Consider the following 17462-nt stretch of genomic DNA (forward strand, 5'->3'; position numbering starts at 1 on the left):
AAAAGCAAAATAATACGTACGGATCCGGTGTGCAGACGCTCATTGTTTCGATAATTATTTTGATTACGGACGATACGAACGAAATATCGACGACACCGCGATTTTTCGTGATTTGTTTTCCGACGAGGGGTGAAACGGAACCGGGAGAGTGGATTTTATCGACAACCGGTCTGCGGTGCATGAATGCAGAGGCCTCGAGATACATCATCTCCACGATGATGGTCGAATCGTTTATCAAACCGTGGGGGCTACGGACGCGTTCGGTCAAGTCGAATTAGAGGGGACATCGCGTCGAACGGTAATGCAATTATTTACAACAACCGCAAATAATCGATCAGCCGGGAGCGACGTCGCTCGATTCGTTAACTATTTAAGGAGGAACTCGCGGAACGGTTTACTCGTGCCACGAATCACCGCCTGGCGCAGTCTTTGCATCTTTTATAAACGCTGTGAACGTACACGGACGATCGTTAATTACAGCAATTTAATTTAATTGTCTAAAATCAGTGTTTCCAAACGTGGGAAGAATTATCTCCGAACTTCTACCCCAATCTAATTTCTTGGGTTGGAAAAGTAGGAGACAGGCCTAAACCAGTCACAGAGTGAGCTTCCAAAAATGTTTTTGTAGTTCCAAGTATAAGCAAAGCGTGACTTTCTCGACAAATGCCACGTGCAATTTCTATTCCAGTGAAGATTTGTTTTTCTTCGGGTCTAATAACGTGGCTGTCTCGAAGCAATTTTCGAAAACTGTCGTGCCGCGCAAGAAACCGTAATATCACAGTCGCAAAACGATTATCTCGGTTTGGAGGCGTAGACTGTCGCGGTCAGAGGATAAATTCGTAACGTTGACGAAAGGTATGAACGCGTCGAGTTGCAAATAATGGAAGTGGTATTTAGAAACGTAGGGCTGAGCAAAACAAACGTGTATCGGGGTAGCTGGGAACGCGACACGCCGACCGAAATTGCACTGGGTCGCGGAAATGACGGTCCGGGGGCGGTGAGAGTCGCGGAAAGAACGGAAGCAAAGCTGGCTTTCTTCCTCGAGCTAGCGTTTCGACGTAATTTCCTGCGAAAGAACGGAGTTTCGGTGCTCCGTCCTCGACAGACTCGAGAAAGATTCATCGATCCATCTTTTAGATATCATTATTGTCGGACATCAAATAGGTCCGCCATTGTCGACAACAGCGCCATCTGTGGCGCTCCTGGCTCGCTCGCGGGTCCATGATTAAGTCCACGCACTCGTTTGGTTGTCCAGGCGGCTGGGAAGGTGAACAAATCGTTCATTGTGCGATCAGGTGTTTTCTAATATCTCTTTTCAAGTTTAAATAAATAAGTCTAATCGATCCAACCATCTTGTAGCTACGAGAAACTAACCTCAAAAAGCACCACCACACAATCCTTAAAAGATTCTCAAAAAATCGTTCATCGTTCATGTGTTTCCTAATACCTCTTTTCAGGTCTAAATAAACAAATCTCATCGATCCAACCATCTTGTGGCTACGAGAAACTAACCTCAAAAAGCACCATCACACAATCCTTAAAAGATTCTCAAAAAATCGTTCATCGTTCATGTGTTTCCTAATACCTCTTTTCAGGTCTAAATAAACAAATCTCATCGATCCAACCATCTTGTGGCTACGAGAAACTAACCTCAAAAAAGCACCACCACACAATCCTTAAAAGATTCTCAAAAAATCGTTCATCGTTCATGTGTTTCCTAATACCTCTTTTCAAGTCTAAATAAATAAGTCTAATCGATCCAACCATCTTGTGGCTACGAGAAACCAACATCAAAAGGCACCACCACCCAATGCTTGAAGGATTCTCTACCTTTTCAACAAATAGAAATCGCGAAGACTTCTCTAATGGAGGAGTATGCGTTGCAGTATCAGAAAAATTTAAGTTATGAATCTGAAATACCACTCAATACAAATCTAGAAGCGACTGCAGCAGTTACTTTACTCCCCAAAAAGATTAGCAAACCCTAGTCAAACCCTAAACCTTGTAGACTTAGAAGAACTAGTTAACCAATTTCCACCTCCATTTATATTAATAGGCGACTTTAATAGCCATCATCGTCTTTGGGGCTCCCATAAAACAGATAACCACGGAAAAATCATTGAGAATCTGCTTAAAAATCTGGAAATCACACTGCTCAATAGAGGACACCCACTTCACTATCAGCACCGGAAAGTTTGGCGCAATTAACTTGACTATCTGTAGTAGCAGACTTGCACTACATATGAAATGGGATACTCTTGACTTCCACGACAATGACCACCTCCCAAGAATCCAAGAATAATCACCTACGAAGACCTTGCTCAATCCCCAAAGAACCAACCTGCACCAAAATGGAACCTTAAAAAAATAGACTGTGCACAAGTACAAATCAATAATAGCAAATAGCCTCCAGGAATCTCTTAACCAAGACATTGACCCTTAATAAATCAAACGATACATGAGAAACAATTATTCAAACAGCAGCAAAGGAATCCTCTGAACCAATAAAAACCTGAACCGACAGGAGAAGAGATGTGCCATGGTGGAACGAAGATTATCAATCTGCCATGAAAAAAGGCTACAAAGCCTTCAACAGAGCAAAGAAACACCCTACAACTGAAAACCTAATAAACTTCAAAAAGCTACGAGCAAATTTCGGCAAAATAATCAAAGAAAGCAAAAGACACTCCTGGCAAACGTACATATCGAACCCCAACAAGTAGTATATGGGAAAAAATCAAAAATATCATTGGAAGACCCAACTATACAGAAATACAGTTCCTCAACCTAGGTGACGATAACACCATAACCAATTCAAACGGCATAGCCGACATCCTTGCGATGACTTTCCAAAACCACTCAAACAACTTAAACTATGACCACTATCCTCCAGTAGCCCCCTCTGACAACAATTCCAACATAACAGACGGCATCTGCATCGACCCTATCCTTAACACAAATATAACACTAGAAGAACTAAAGAACACCCTCCAGACAACAAAAGATTCCTCCCCGGGACCAGAAAACATACCAAACGAACTGTTAAAAGAACTACCGCCAACTGGCGTCGAATACCTACTACATATTTTCAATTGCATATGAACCCACCAAGTTTCCTTTGAAAACTGGAGGAAAGCCATAGTAGTACCCATACTTAAACCGAAATATAAACAAACACAATACAGAAAATTACAGACCAATTGCTCTAACCAACTGCCTATGCAAACTCATAGAAATAACCATTGACAGAAGACTTAGGTGGTTTCTCGAGACAAACAATATTTTAGCACTCAATCAGTATGGATTCAGACAGTTCCGATCAATGGCAGATGTCCTCGTCAACATAGAAACAGGTATCTCAGAAGCGTTCCTAAAAAACGAACTACATGCTACAGTATGTCTAAATATTGAAAAAGCGTACAATACGATACGATACACAAGCGAAGAATCATCGATATCCTCACCAAATTAAAAATAAATGGCAACATGATTGCCTTCATCAAAAACTTCCTCCACCATAGATTCATCCAAGTCAGGGCAAATGGAACTCTGTCCAACCCAACAGTCATCCAAAATGGAGTACCATAAGGACCAGTAATCAGTGTCACACTAGTTTTGTTAGGAAATAATGATATAATAGAAAATATACTACCACTGATCCAAGGACAGTTGTTTGCTGATGACCTAACATTAACCTGCAGTGGGAGAAACATTACAACAGTAATAAAGCTCCTGCAGACAACCATAAACAAACTTCAAACATAGTCCAAACAATCAAAGCTTAGACTCTCCCCCCAAAAACCCAGTACATAATATTCTCTAGGCAATGTAAGCAAAACCAAAACCTGCCAAAACTATATATCGAAAACATCGAAGTTGAAAAAGTGGGCAATATTAAACTCCTTGGACTTACATTTGATTGTAAACTGACTTGGGTTCCACGCATGAAACACTTGAAAAATATATGCACCAGAAAGATGAATGTCATCAAGGCGCTAGCAAGCAGTAACTGGGGCAAGAAATTATCCTTAAAACTTACCAAGCCATGATTACATCTAAAATAGATTACGGCTCAACAGTGTATAATTCCGCAAAGCCTAATACATTAAAAATGATCGATATGATCCACCATACAGCTCTGAGAATAGTCACTGGAATTTACCGCACCAGCCCAATAAACAATATATTATTCGAAGCTAAAGAACCACCACTAGAACAAAGAAGGAAATTTTTGGGGCTTAAATATACAGGTAAAATGTCTTCTACTCCGAATAATCTCACCTACAAGTAAGTATTTGGGAACAGATACACACCCTTACTAAATGAGAAACCAAAGCTACCAATTCCATTCTACGGCAGAATCAACAAATACCGGAACTTAGCTAAAATAATGTCGACACTAGTTATTACACGCAGCGTTGGAAAAATAGCACCCTGGACCATACAAACCCCCAAAACAAACGTGACTCTTGCGAATGCTCCCAAAGACCAAAAAAGTAGCCTAGAACTCAGAGTTGATCTTTTACAACTAGATAAAAATTACCCAAACTGTGTAAAGCTATACACCGATGCATCCAAGACCGACCAGGGTGTAGGAATTGCCATTATACGCGACAACATGACCAAAAATCTTCGCCTCCCAAATGCTTCATCCATTTTCTCAGTCGAAGCATACGCAGTCCTTAAAGCATTCCACTACACACAAAGTCAGAATCTCCAACACGCTATCTATACTGACTCTATAAGTGTAATTAATGCAACGGGAAACACCGTCAATGAGAACAAACATGATACCATATTGAACATCCAAGAGATATACACGGACCTTACCAACAATGCCAAACAAATAATCCTAATATGGCTGAAGTACCTAAAAGAAACTAGCATGTACGTGGAAATCTTACCACCCCTAAAAGAGAACGCTAGAACTAACCGTTGCTAATGACCGTGAGGTCGATGTGTTCCTAAAATTACAAAATACAATCGCGTCAACTTGGGGATTATACCGATCTGTTGGAAGCAGGCCTAAGGATAAGATCAGGATAACGAAACGTTTCGGCTGATTGGTTATAACATATGATTGATGCCATTACCGATTCCATCGCGCAACGTTCGCGTGCATCGTGCCACGAATTATCTATGCGCATTGTACACATTGTTCGAACATTAGTGGATTGTTATTTGCCCTGGGACGTATCAATGCCTGATAGAAGGGGACCACGGTCACCAACGATTCCGTACTTTGAGGTTATCGACTCATTAGCATATCGAGCATTCCGTAATCTCTGCCTCCCCCAGCTCACCTCTGATTGCTAGAAACGATACAGAGTGCTTGTGTGTACTATCGTATGGAGCTATTGGTTACATCTATATCAGTGTTTCTCAACCTTTTTTCTGCTGTGCACCACCTAAGCCTTTCTAAAATTCTTACGCTCCCCACTTTAATATATATATATAATTTTTAATATTAAAAAATTGAAATGTTCACTGAAGAAACTTGAACGAAAGGTTTCAAGAAGAAATCATTAGGAAATTATTGAGCAAATATATAATGGAGAACTGAAATTCAAGTGCAAAATAATTTTCAACGAAAGACTTTTCTATATTATTTTAATTATCAGTGTCGAAAAAATAACAGTGCAATTGACGACAACAGTCTCTTAACTTAAAATTCAGGTGAGAATTTCTATTGGCTAGTATGTATTAGGGACAGTGTCGAGGATTGATTCACCGTCGTACAACTTCTCAACTACTTCCCAGGATTACGAATTCACATGGCTATTAATTTATTCGCTTATGGGGAAGTACCGAGTTCTAATTAGGACCTAAATGATTTGGAGTTCCCCCCTAGGTTTCAATGGCGATCGATACGTCGTAAACCCAGTTTTGGACTTGCACTGGGGATCAGCCCGTGGCTCTCAAGGTTAAGGTGTGAAACGCCGGTGCTTTGCATATTTCCATGCCCCATGGAGCAAACTTGCGCACGGTGGATGCATAATTTACGAAATCCTTGAAAACTCTTAATTGGTTTCTTCGCGTCCCTGTCCATGTTTCTTCGCTAACGACACTCCAGAAAGGAAAATTCGACCTTTTAATAGGAGATTTCGTTCGAATCTTAACATCCCAACAAAATACCCTTTTTACCTCCGCTTAATTGTTTCCTTGATTTTCACGTTATTTGTTGTATATTAAAGATTTACTATGCTCTTAACGTGTTCCGAACGAATTCTATTCGCTATCAAATTTTCAAAAATGATCCAAGAAATTATACAGTAAAATCGTGTGCCATATTAACACGTTGACCACCAAAACAAAAATTAAAATTAAAATTAAAATTTGTCTTCGATACTTATTATCGTAATCTCGTTAAACTTCGTAATAGTCAAATTTATTTATTTCAATTTCAATTTCAGAATTAATTGCGTTACGGTTGTTGATAAATAAAACAGAATTATCGAATAGATGTTGTTCATAATCTCGCGGCCAAAGTGGCGCCATCTATAATAAGGTTGAAGATCGTGCAGGGGATCCCCGTGTCTTTAGTTCGAGTCGAGTTGTTCGTTAGAGTCGCATGGTCGGTATTACTGCAATTTATTTTATGTTAAACTATGTAATATTTGAGGAATAGTTAAAGTGGTTGTGTTTAATATTTAAATATTGTCTTTATTTGATAATTAAACTTTATTTCGTACAGATATCAGTCGGGCAGCAAAAAAAAACCAGCAAATAAAGGAACAAAAGAAGAAGAAGAAAAACTTAACCTATCACGGCGCCACCTAGCGGCATCACTTAAAAACAAACAATAAGGCGCGAAATTTGAACTGAATATTCCAACAGACTATATATAGTTACCTAATCAATTCCTATGCTTGGGGACCTGATATTTTTCGACAATAGAATCGGACCAAATTGCATGTTTCTTCGGTTTCTCGACGTCAAGTTCGATCAAACTTTGTCATCGCGGGTTGCATTTGTGGAGGAACGAATCTAATGGACTCTGACACGCTAGCCTCCCCCTTGGTGGCAATATTTCGAGGGTCGCGTGTGCCAAGCGCAGGTGTGCAGTTTTTCGGGCTCGCCTGGCTAAAGTACAGGTGAAATATGATATCGATGACCTCGCAGGGTCACTGTTCATTCCAACGACATCCTCGGTCGCGTTTAAAAACAGAGTGCACCGGAGACTGCTGGGTGAAATATGGGACCGTGATCTGGTCAAGGATTAAAAAGATCTCTAGACGTTGATTATTGTCTTTTTTTTCAGAATTAACGCTCATGAACGAGTCTGACTGCTTTGGAAAACGATATTTGTTTAATCTAACGATTTAAGGGATTACAACATTTGTTTTCCTTCAAATTATAGGTTAGATGCAGCATTGTAATTATTGAAGAGATTGTAGATCGAGAGCGCCACGTAGTCGATCGTTGAGGGCGCCACCCTAGTGTAAGCGTGTAGCGGCCAGTGTTACTATAGCACTTTTACTATATTAAAAAGTATGTGTAGTCAAACAGCGGATGTGGTTGTAATATTTATTTCACAACAATTAACAACAATAAAGAACTCCTACAAAAATGTGTTCAAGGCTCGGAATACTAAGCTTGTGTGAAAAACAGTTCACCCCTTCGTCGGTAGAGACGCGACAGTGTGTGCAGCGCCGAAGTTACGGACACTGGCCACATTACCGGCGTTCGACGCGCCATTTTATGTCAACTAGGTTAAGTTAGGTTAGTTAGTTCCTAGTCATAGGTTAGGGATTTTTTTTAGGATAAGTAACTGGTAAGCCTACGTAATAAGACACACGCCACACGCCTCACAAAAAGCAAAAGGAAGCGTTATACAAGTATTCCTCTCAGTATCGTCGTTAGTAAAAGACGTGTAGCACGGAAAAATAAAGAGTTTTATTCGGTGCAGCAGTTTGCGTATTTATTCCCCTTGGGGAGACAACACAAACCACTGCAAAGCGAATGCACCGCAGCGCCATCTTAATTCGTTAGTGATAATTCGTTCGTTAATTGTGATAATTGTTAAATATTAGTCGAGAGTCGTTCGAATTTGTCGCGATTGTTATTTCGTTATGTTTTATCGGCACAGAATAATCAGTAGCAAGTAGTAAAAGTATTGAAGTCGATTGTAGATCGAGAGCGCCACCATATTGTAAGCGCATGCGCCACCGTAATGTAAGCGCATGCGCCACCTTTATTCGTTAGTTCGTCTTGTGACCTGCGCGAGAGATGTATCGAAATATAGTTCTATTATAATAGGTTAACCACGAGTAAACTATTTCTTTCTTACCATGTTCAACTCCTGCCACGTACCTCATCAACAGTAATGAACAAAAATCACATTTTTATATAGGTTAGAATCAAACCCAATGAAGAAAACTGATCATTCTTGGTCAATTCGAAAAATATGAGCGTTGGGGGGTTAAAGAGAACACAAGACTATTCTATGGGATTTTTTACATGTAAAAGTTGCATTTAAAATTGTTCAAGACACGCATACGTATTACTTTCAGTCCTTTTGAGAACACAAAGACATTATTAGGAGAGTTTATTAAAAGTTTCCTTAGGGATAGGTCTCTTTTCTAGAATTAAAGACTATTCTATTGGATTTTCTACATGTGAAATTTGTATTTCCCCTGGGAAAAATTTTAATGGGGAATTCTAGAGACCAAAATAAGACGAAAATCAAGAATACTAATTTGTTGATGGAGGCTTCGTTAAAAAGTTATTAACGTTTAAAGTTGCGCCTGTACGACGGGAACCGAGCGCGTTGCACACTTTAACTTTAAACGTTAATAACTTTTTAACGAAGTCTCAATCAACAAATTGCTATTCTTGATTTTCGTCTTATTTTGGCCTCTAGAATCTTCCATTAAAATTTTTCTCAAGGTTGAGGCTTCGTTAAATTGGTATTCTTGATTTTCGTTTTATTGTGGCCTCTAGAATTCCTCATTACAATTTTTTCCTGGGTTGGCCAAGCACCCTCTATGTCAACACTATATGACTGCAAAAGAGCGGGAAAATTGATTGACTTTAAACTTGACTCCTTTAAACTTTACTCCTAATTGTTCCTTCAGTCCCTTTAACACGTTCACTGCCAGATCAAAATCATATAATATCCTAGAAAAGTACAATTTTGATTTTAGACCATTGTAAGCTACATAACCTAAAATTTGTTCCGGAGCACTTATTTTCGTAACCTTCTTAAAATTCATAAATTCTACCCAAATTTATTTTTCTCAACGTCTTAATTCGAGAATTAATTTTTCTAGTATCAAATGGTAAATCCAATCACTCATATACAGGGTGTCCACGTTAAAGTGTGACAGTCGCGATATTTCAATAACTATTGATGATACGAAAAAATTGTTCATATGTAAATTGCAGGATAAAATGGAGTCTCTATATTGGAGTAAACGAAAATTTTGTTAAGTTTATTAATTTAATAGATATGATGTCGAACTTGTTGGGCCGTTCATAATCTCGCGGCCAAAGTGGCGCCACCTGTAATAACGTTGAAGATCGTGCAGGGGATTCCCGTGTCTTCTGTTCGAGTCGAGTCGTTCATTAGAGTCGCATGGTCGGTATTACTGCAATTTATTTTATGTTAAACTATGTAATATTTGAGGAATAGTTAAAGTGGTTGTGTTTAATATTTAAATATTATCTATATTTGATAATTAAATTTTGTTTTGTGCAGATATCACCCAGACAGCAAAAAAAAACCAGCAAACAAAGAAACAAAAGAAGAAGAAGAAGAAAAATTTAACCTATCACGGCGCCACCTAGCGGCGTCGCTTAAAAACAAACAGAAAGGCGCGAAATTTAAACTGAATATTCCAACAGACTAGATATAGCTATTTAATCAGTTTCTATGCTTGTGGACCCGATATTTTTCAACAGAAATTTCGTTGTTTAACTATATGTGGGCGTCATACATGGCGGTCAGAGTGTTTATTACAAAGACTTTATTAAAAAATTAAAAATTTCGTCGCGTAATAGTTTTCATTGAAAAAAACTGTCTAGAAAACTTCCCCTACTCGCTTCCCTCTATGAAGAGGGCTTTCCAGCCTCGGGCCTCAGAAACTTCAATCCGACTCCGGGCGAGATAGATTTTAAAAATGTATTCGATCCACGCCTCTGCACGCCCGAGAAAAGGAATATGCATGTCGAGGCTCGGGATGCAGAGGGTTCGTACGTTTTTCAGCGAATCCATCGGAACGAGACTGTTATTTCAAGATACGATCGGCTTTGTATTACAATTCGATATACTCGGTGGATAAAGCTCGCGATATTTTTCACGTGCAGTTGAAATAAAAGTGATCCTCGTCGCTTTCTGAGCGTTCTGGCTGATTGATGCATCGTCTGAGTAACTCGAGCTTCCCCACTCGAGTTTCCAATGGCTTCGGATTTAAATTCGTCTCCGTTGAAAGCTAGTAACAAACTTTAACAAATTTTCTGCTTTTGTCGACGATAAAAGCGTGTTTTTCTTTTTGTTCTTATTTTATAATGGAAAAAATGCGTGATGCATTTTCCATCGTCGCATCGATCGGTTCACGATCGTCGGCGATTTTGTTGGAACGATGGCTCGTGTAAAGTGAGCGAGGCTTTCAGTCATCATTTCGTTAGAATTTGTGCAACTAGGGGCATTGATTTTTTTGGAATCGTTGCAAATAAAAGCGAAAACGAGCCGTACGAATGAATTTTTATTCCCCGAAACTAACAACCGTGTTCAATTGCTGGGCTTCTTTTTTGCCTTTGGTGGGAAAAATTTGCCTTTATCAATTTTGTAAACATTGTACTTCCACTGTGAAAACAAGGAACAAATACTTGGAGTTTGTAAATTAATTTGGGCCTGATTTTTTAAACTGCTATTTGATTTCGTTTTGAGAATTTGTTTTTTTTTTTAAATTCGTTTTTAAACCTGGAGAGGTTGTAAATTTTCGTCACTTGTTTTATTAACACTGGAACTACCAAACCAGTCAAAATGTCCCATTCAATAATTTCTAATGAAACTTCCATTTCTCATCCAGTGATTGGAAGTGCATATCGGATAAGGCGTGTTGCGGCCATAACTTTTAAAATAGTGAACGTATGTCAATGAAATTTAGTATGGAAGTAGAGCTCATGGATACCTAAAAAAAAGTGTTAGACAACTTTTCTGTACAGCGTCAATGAAATTTATTAAAAATGAAAAACGAATTTTTAAGAAAAATCGACAGGTGGTGAAATTTTTTGGCAAAATTAAAAAATTTCAAATCGTTTTAAAAAAAATATTTTTAGCTAGGGGAGTCAATTACAATTGTTTCAGGTGATTAGATATACCCTCGAAATCCTAAACATTTTCGAGAAAAAAATTGCAGTATTTGGCCAAACTTTTCGACGAAATTAAAAAATCTCAAATCATTGTAAAAAAAATTATTTTTAGTTGTAGGAGTTAATTACAATCATTTTTGGTGAATATACATAACCCCGAAATCCTATCCACTTTCTAAAAAAAAATTCGAGAATACAATTTGAAAATATACTTTCTCAATTATATATATAGTATTAATTTAGAGTATCAAGTAAGTTCGCGACACTTTCGAAGTACCACGTTTACTATGCATTTCGATGCATACATTTTTTATAGCAAATTTCGAAATAATCGGAAATTATATTATAAAATTTAATTATAAATGTAGGTTATTTTAACTAATAGAGAGATTTTATTCTGATAATCGGTTTAAGTAAATCGCACTTATTCGTTAAACGGCGCTTATTTATGAAGTAAATATTAATTTCGAATTACCCGCTAAATAATTCAGGGTCCATAGGCGTACATAATGAATAAAATACTATTTCGATGAAACTTCATTGATAACTATTTACCAGTGGCTGGCTGGCCACGCAAGTTAGTATCGCGATGAATCAAACCGAGGGCAACCAACCTACGAGCCGCCAGTGGGTTCGTCTACATAGCGTAAAATAAGTTCCTGGAATTGTATTGTTACTGTTAAAGAATCTTAACACTAGATTTACGGGTATTGATCGCACGTATATTTATTGATACCTTTCATGTTGACAATTACCTTAAAATACGATTTTTCTTTTAATTATAATATGTATTCTTGCCATTGCATCAATCAAGTTCAACATAAGTTGTTAAAAAATAATATTTACGCGTTCTGCAATCTTAAATATGGAATCAGACATCCGTCAAATTGACGGCTTCAGTAAATCTAGCGTTAAGGAACCTTCACATCGCAGGGTTTATGATACGCACGTGACTTCTCCGCTATTTTTGAGGATTATTAAGCCTTCGAGACATTTTTACTTGACAAATTACGTTACAGTCATTGAGGAAACTCCAAACTCCACGCGAGATTTGGAATCCTTGGAGCTCTTCCTTGCCTCAATAGCGATTGACGTATCGCAAATTCGCGGTAGCCCAGATCTGCAGACCACCTGGGACTTGGGAGCTTTGGTTTTCCTCAAATGTTTATAAAAAAGGCAACTTTCTAGCTCAGTTTCACATGGTGTACCTGGACACTGGACAGCAGGGTGGGTGGGGATGTTGCAAACGGCAGGAAACGCTCTGCCAAGGTGACGACTTTGAGGATTGGCTTGACCAATCCTCCCACCAGTTAATGCTACCCATTTCCTCATCTTAGTAGAGGAAGCCAAGCTTAGGTTAAGGATAGCATTAAGTTTTCGGATTAGATTCGTCTTTGATCGAGCCTTACGAACTCGACTAGACTCTCCACAAGGCGTTTCATACTCTTGTGTAACACGAAGAGCAACGGGGCTCTCAATCAGAAGCAACGGGGCTTCAGTTATCGGTATTTTCCCAAACACCAGTTTGGGCTTGTTTTTGAGTGAAGAATAATTGAAGAATAATTTTTGAATAGTTGCTCGATAGAAACTACGGGGACAAATTATTAATTGTCGTCCATGCTCTATGAAGGAGATGAAGGTTGCTGGGCTGACAACCCAGGACGTTCACAGTGACGCTTTAGTCTTCATTGGTTTGTTAAAAACGGTGTATAGACAATCGAGCCATAAACCCAAGTGCTGAGAATTCCCAAAAGAGGGTTTAATGGATAGATAGTAAAAGTTTTGCAAGCAAAATGCTATTTCATGAAAAGAGAAAGAAGGAAAACCATGTAACTTGCTAAAGAGTGACTAATGAATTATGATAAGGCTCGATGACAATATCGCGTCCTGATGTTCCTAGGATCTCACATCGACACTGTTATAGTCGCGAGGTGCGTAACATCGAATCCACACCTTTGTTCTTTTTTTCGTATTCTGTCTATTCCTTCTTCAAGCCAGAGGTTCACTCATAACTTAACGCGAGTATATTCATTCATACAGATTCGATATTCATAATTATGATAGGACAATCACTATTGAGGATATTGAAGTACAAATGTAGAACAGAAGTGAAGGATTTAAATATCCTATATTGGACTTCAGAATTCCAATTTCTTACCAACTACAATTTATCAAAATAATCTTACGAAAAAGAACGTTTCTTAAAAACAGGAATGTACCAGAAAACTTTGTCATAAACCGAGTTCTTAAATCTCTTTGGATTTTAACTGTTTCTTATACATTGTGTAAAATAAGTTCCTGGAATTTGTCACTTTCAAATCCCACAGTGCATGTATAGAACGAAGCTGTTGAACTTTTGACATTATTTCGTATTGACCACAATAGTTTGTACGTTGCAAAAACGTTTTTGTTTTGTAAATTAACATAAATAATAGTAAGGCTGATGGATGAAAATTTCTATGAAATAAAAGTAAATTTCACGAGTGACTGTACATCGATTTACGTAGATATACAGTGACGAGCACAGGGAAGCAATTTTTACAATATTTAGCAATATATTGTTTTGTGTTTATCACTGCTCTTTTCCTTATTTTACTTTTATCGACTTGGGGGCATCCGAATGCATTTGTTTTCACTTCGTGATAGTTGGAAGAACGATTAAATCCCCGTTAGAACTGAAATAGTGGCGTAATAGGGCAATGAGATAGCCATTCCTATCCATTATTGAGGTAAAAGTAGAAACACGCCAATAATAACGTTTAGATGCTTCCAAATAAGCAAACACACAGTTATTTTACAGAGAAACATAATAAAGCTTGATACAATCTAGTATTCCTAGTAATAAAGAGTAATCAAGAGGAAAACAATATTAGATTGAAATGCGGTGAGAGTATCATCAATGTATTGGCGAGATTCTCCCGATGAAAATAAGTCCAAACACGACATCATTTGGACAATTTTTAATTATACGTAATTGAGAATTTTTCAAAAATAATTTGAGTAAGTCAAAATGTGGTAAGATTGTTACCAACGTATTGGCGACATTCTCCCGATGAAAATGAATACAAACACGACCCAGTTCGGACTACTCTTAAATTTCAAAGAATTCTCAAATTTTTGAAATTTGAAAAATTCACAATTACGTATAATTAAAAATTGTCCGAATGGTGTCGTGTTTGGACTCATTTTCATCGGGACAATCTCGCCAATAAATTGATAATACTCTCACCACATTTTGACTTACTAAAACTGTTTTGAAAAATTCTCAATTACGCTTATTTAAAAATTGTCCAAATAGTATCATGTTTGTACTCGTTTTCATCGGGAGAACCTCGCCAATACATTGGTAATACTCTCACCACATTTTGACTTACTTAAACTATTTTTGAAAAATTCTCAATTACGTATAATTAAAAATTGTCCGAATGGTGAGGTGTTTGGATTCGTTTTCATCGGGAGAATTTTGCCAATGTCATTTTGCAAGAGATTGTTGACGATAATTTTTGAAGAAAACTTGTTTCCCTATTTAACTGTTCGTAAAATATTCCCCCATTTTTATCAATGCTTTTTTAAATTAATTACTAAACAAAATTAATTATAATGATTCCACTCATAAATAAAGCTCTGGAATCGTACTTTTAACATGTGCAAACAGAATGGGAGAAATATTGATACTACTCTCAGGACACTGTATTAAATATATATAAAAAATTTTCCCTACTTCTATGCTCACCACTGTACATCCCGCGCTTTTCCCTAAACACAGATTCTGATTTTTGTCACTTTCACGAAGATGTAAAGTGTAGTCTAAGTCTGCGAATAGCCAATTGTTTCTATACACCGTTAGTCGACACAACCCAGTATTCAGACGGTAATAAAGAGTGATCAAGAGGAATACAACATCAGATTGAAATGCGGTGAGATTATTGTCAATGTGTGGGCGAAACTCTCCCGATGAAGATGAGTCCAAACACGACATCATTTGGACAATTTTTAATTATACGTAATTGAGAATTTTTCAAAAATAGTTTGAACAAGTCAAAATGCGGTGAGAGTATTATCAATGTATTGGCGAGATTCTCCCGATAAAAATAAATACAAACACGACCCAGTTCGGACTACTTTTTAATTTTGACTATCACGAAAATTCACAATATTTTGAAATTTGAAAAATTCTCAATTACGTACAATTAAAAATTGTCCGAATGGTGTCGTGTTTGGACTCATTTTCATCGGGACAATCTCGCCAATACATTGATAATACGCTCACCGCATTTTGATTTACTCAAACTATTTTTGAAAAATTCTCAATTACGTATAATTAAAAATTGTCCAAATAGTGTCGTGTTTGTACTCGTTTTCAACAGGACAATTTCGCCAATACATTGATAATACTCTCACCACATTTTGACGTGCTCAAACTATTTTTCAGAACTTAACGTGAGTATATTCATTCACACAGATTCGATATTCATAATTATGATATGACAACCACTATCGAGGATATTGAAGTACAAATGTAGAACAGAAGTGAAGGATTTAAATATACTATATTGGACTTCAGAATTCCAATTTCTTACCAACTACAATTTATCAAAATAATCTTACGAAAAAGAACGTTTCTTAAAAACAGGAATGTACCAGAAAACTGTGTGAAAAACCGAGTTCTCAAATCTCATTGGATTTCCACTGTTTATTATACATATTAATTTAATGATATTCCCGAACAACCTGTGCAACCATGTTGGTTGAAAATCGTAAAATCTGCGAGGGTAGCATGGAAAAATGGAAGAGGCAAACAGTTGCGTGTGCCAGTGGTATTGATTTCACGCAACGGGCCACGCGAACTCGACTTTCCGCTGTTTCAGGTCAACGATACAAGTGCTCTTTTAAGTAGACGGTCGGAAGAAAAGTTTCAAGGAATACAGCATTAATATTATTACGAAGAACCGAGTGTTTGCTCGTTGAATCTTTCAATTTCGCTAGCTCAAGTTGTTCCTCTCCCTTCCTCGCGCAACATCTTTGCTTCTCAACTTTTAATATCACGTTTTTTTCTTTTTTTTACGATTATACGGGTATTTTGTTAATTTTCAAGATATCGGTTTTCATGCGGTATTAATGCACATTTTATTAACGTCCACGTAGCTACAACGGGGCTAGCAGGAACTTGTTTTTATTGAAAATCTTTATTGTGGTCGGAGTTATATTTGCAGTCGAAATCCAATATCGGAAAGAACTTGCTCGATAACCTAATAATTTTCGAGTAATTGGACAGTTTTCGCCCGGCATTTAATTAAAATGGAAACCGTGGTTGCTCGTAACCACTTCACGCAGCTTGTAAATAAATATTTTTATTTCAACCAACGCTTCGTACTACCGATGCACATTCTGCACAAGCTCAACTTGACCGAGTAAACATATTTAAAGAAACTTCGTTTCGAGCGTTCGCGTATATTTAACAGTCGAGATATTATGTGCACGGAATGGGAAGAAAATTAATTACAGATAAAATGTAAATAGACTCGCCAGCGATCCTCGTTCGCGTTCCTGAATATTTAGTTAAAGGACAACCTTAAATTATAATTTAACAACGTTAAAACGGTTCTGGCCGGTAACGAGACATTATGCATTCTCCGTCCACTCGATTATCTTCCATAATACGCAGGGGGAATTAAGCATCTCCGAAGCATTATCTCATCGGTACAAGAACCGAAGTTCCGATATTAGACGGAATGAATTATCGCTGACTGGAATTTCGAGGATCGCTGACAGTTTGCGCGTTCTATGGTCCATCGATGTTCCCATCCGTGCAATGGAATCGCGTAGATGGCCAGCTGAGAGTGCTGTAGCTTGGTCAAACCACTATCACTATTATCCTTTCGAGACGACACTACTGTGGCCATTAGACTAAATACAGTCATGCACTGCCTTTCCACGAACACAGAAGCTTCTTGAATACAGAGTTTCTACCGATGACGATGTTTGAGAATGTTGTATTTCTTTCTTAAAATAATAGATTTATTTATAATAACATATGCAATACTCTTTCTTTCTTCCTAGTCTCTTTTGTTGTGTGTGACTCCTTTGTCTTTACGATACACATAGTATTCCCCTTCACTCCTCGCTACCAACCTCACTCATCATCG

The 17462-nt window shown here is 37.7% G+C and overlaps 1 protein-coding gene across 1 annotated transcript in view; it reads right to left on the reverse strand.

Moving 5' to 3' along the window:
- Window positions 1–17462, reverse strand: part of LOC122403057 (zwei Ig domain protein zig-8) — a 218784-nt gene that overhangs the window by 87770 nt on the left and 113552 nt on the right. The gene's annotated exons all lie outside the window — the stretch shown is intronic.

The sequence above is a fragment of the Colletes gigas genome, unplaced genomic scaffold (assembly GCF_013123115.1).
Source record: "Colletes gigas isolate AHSC1104 unplaced genomic scaffold, ASM1312311v1 Colletes_gigas_Sc00043, whole genome shotgun sequence".
NCBI lineage: Eukaryota > Metazoa > Arthropoda > Insecta > Hymenoptera > Colletidae > Colletes > Colletes gigas.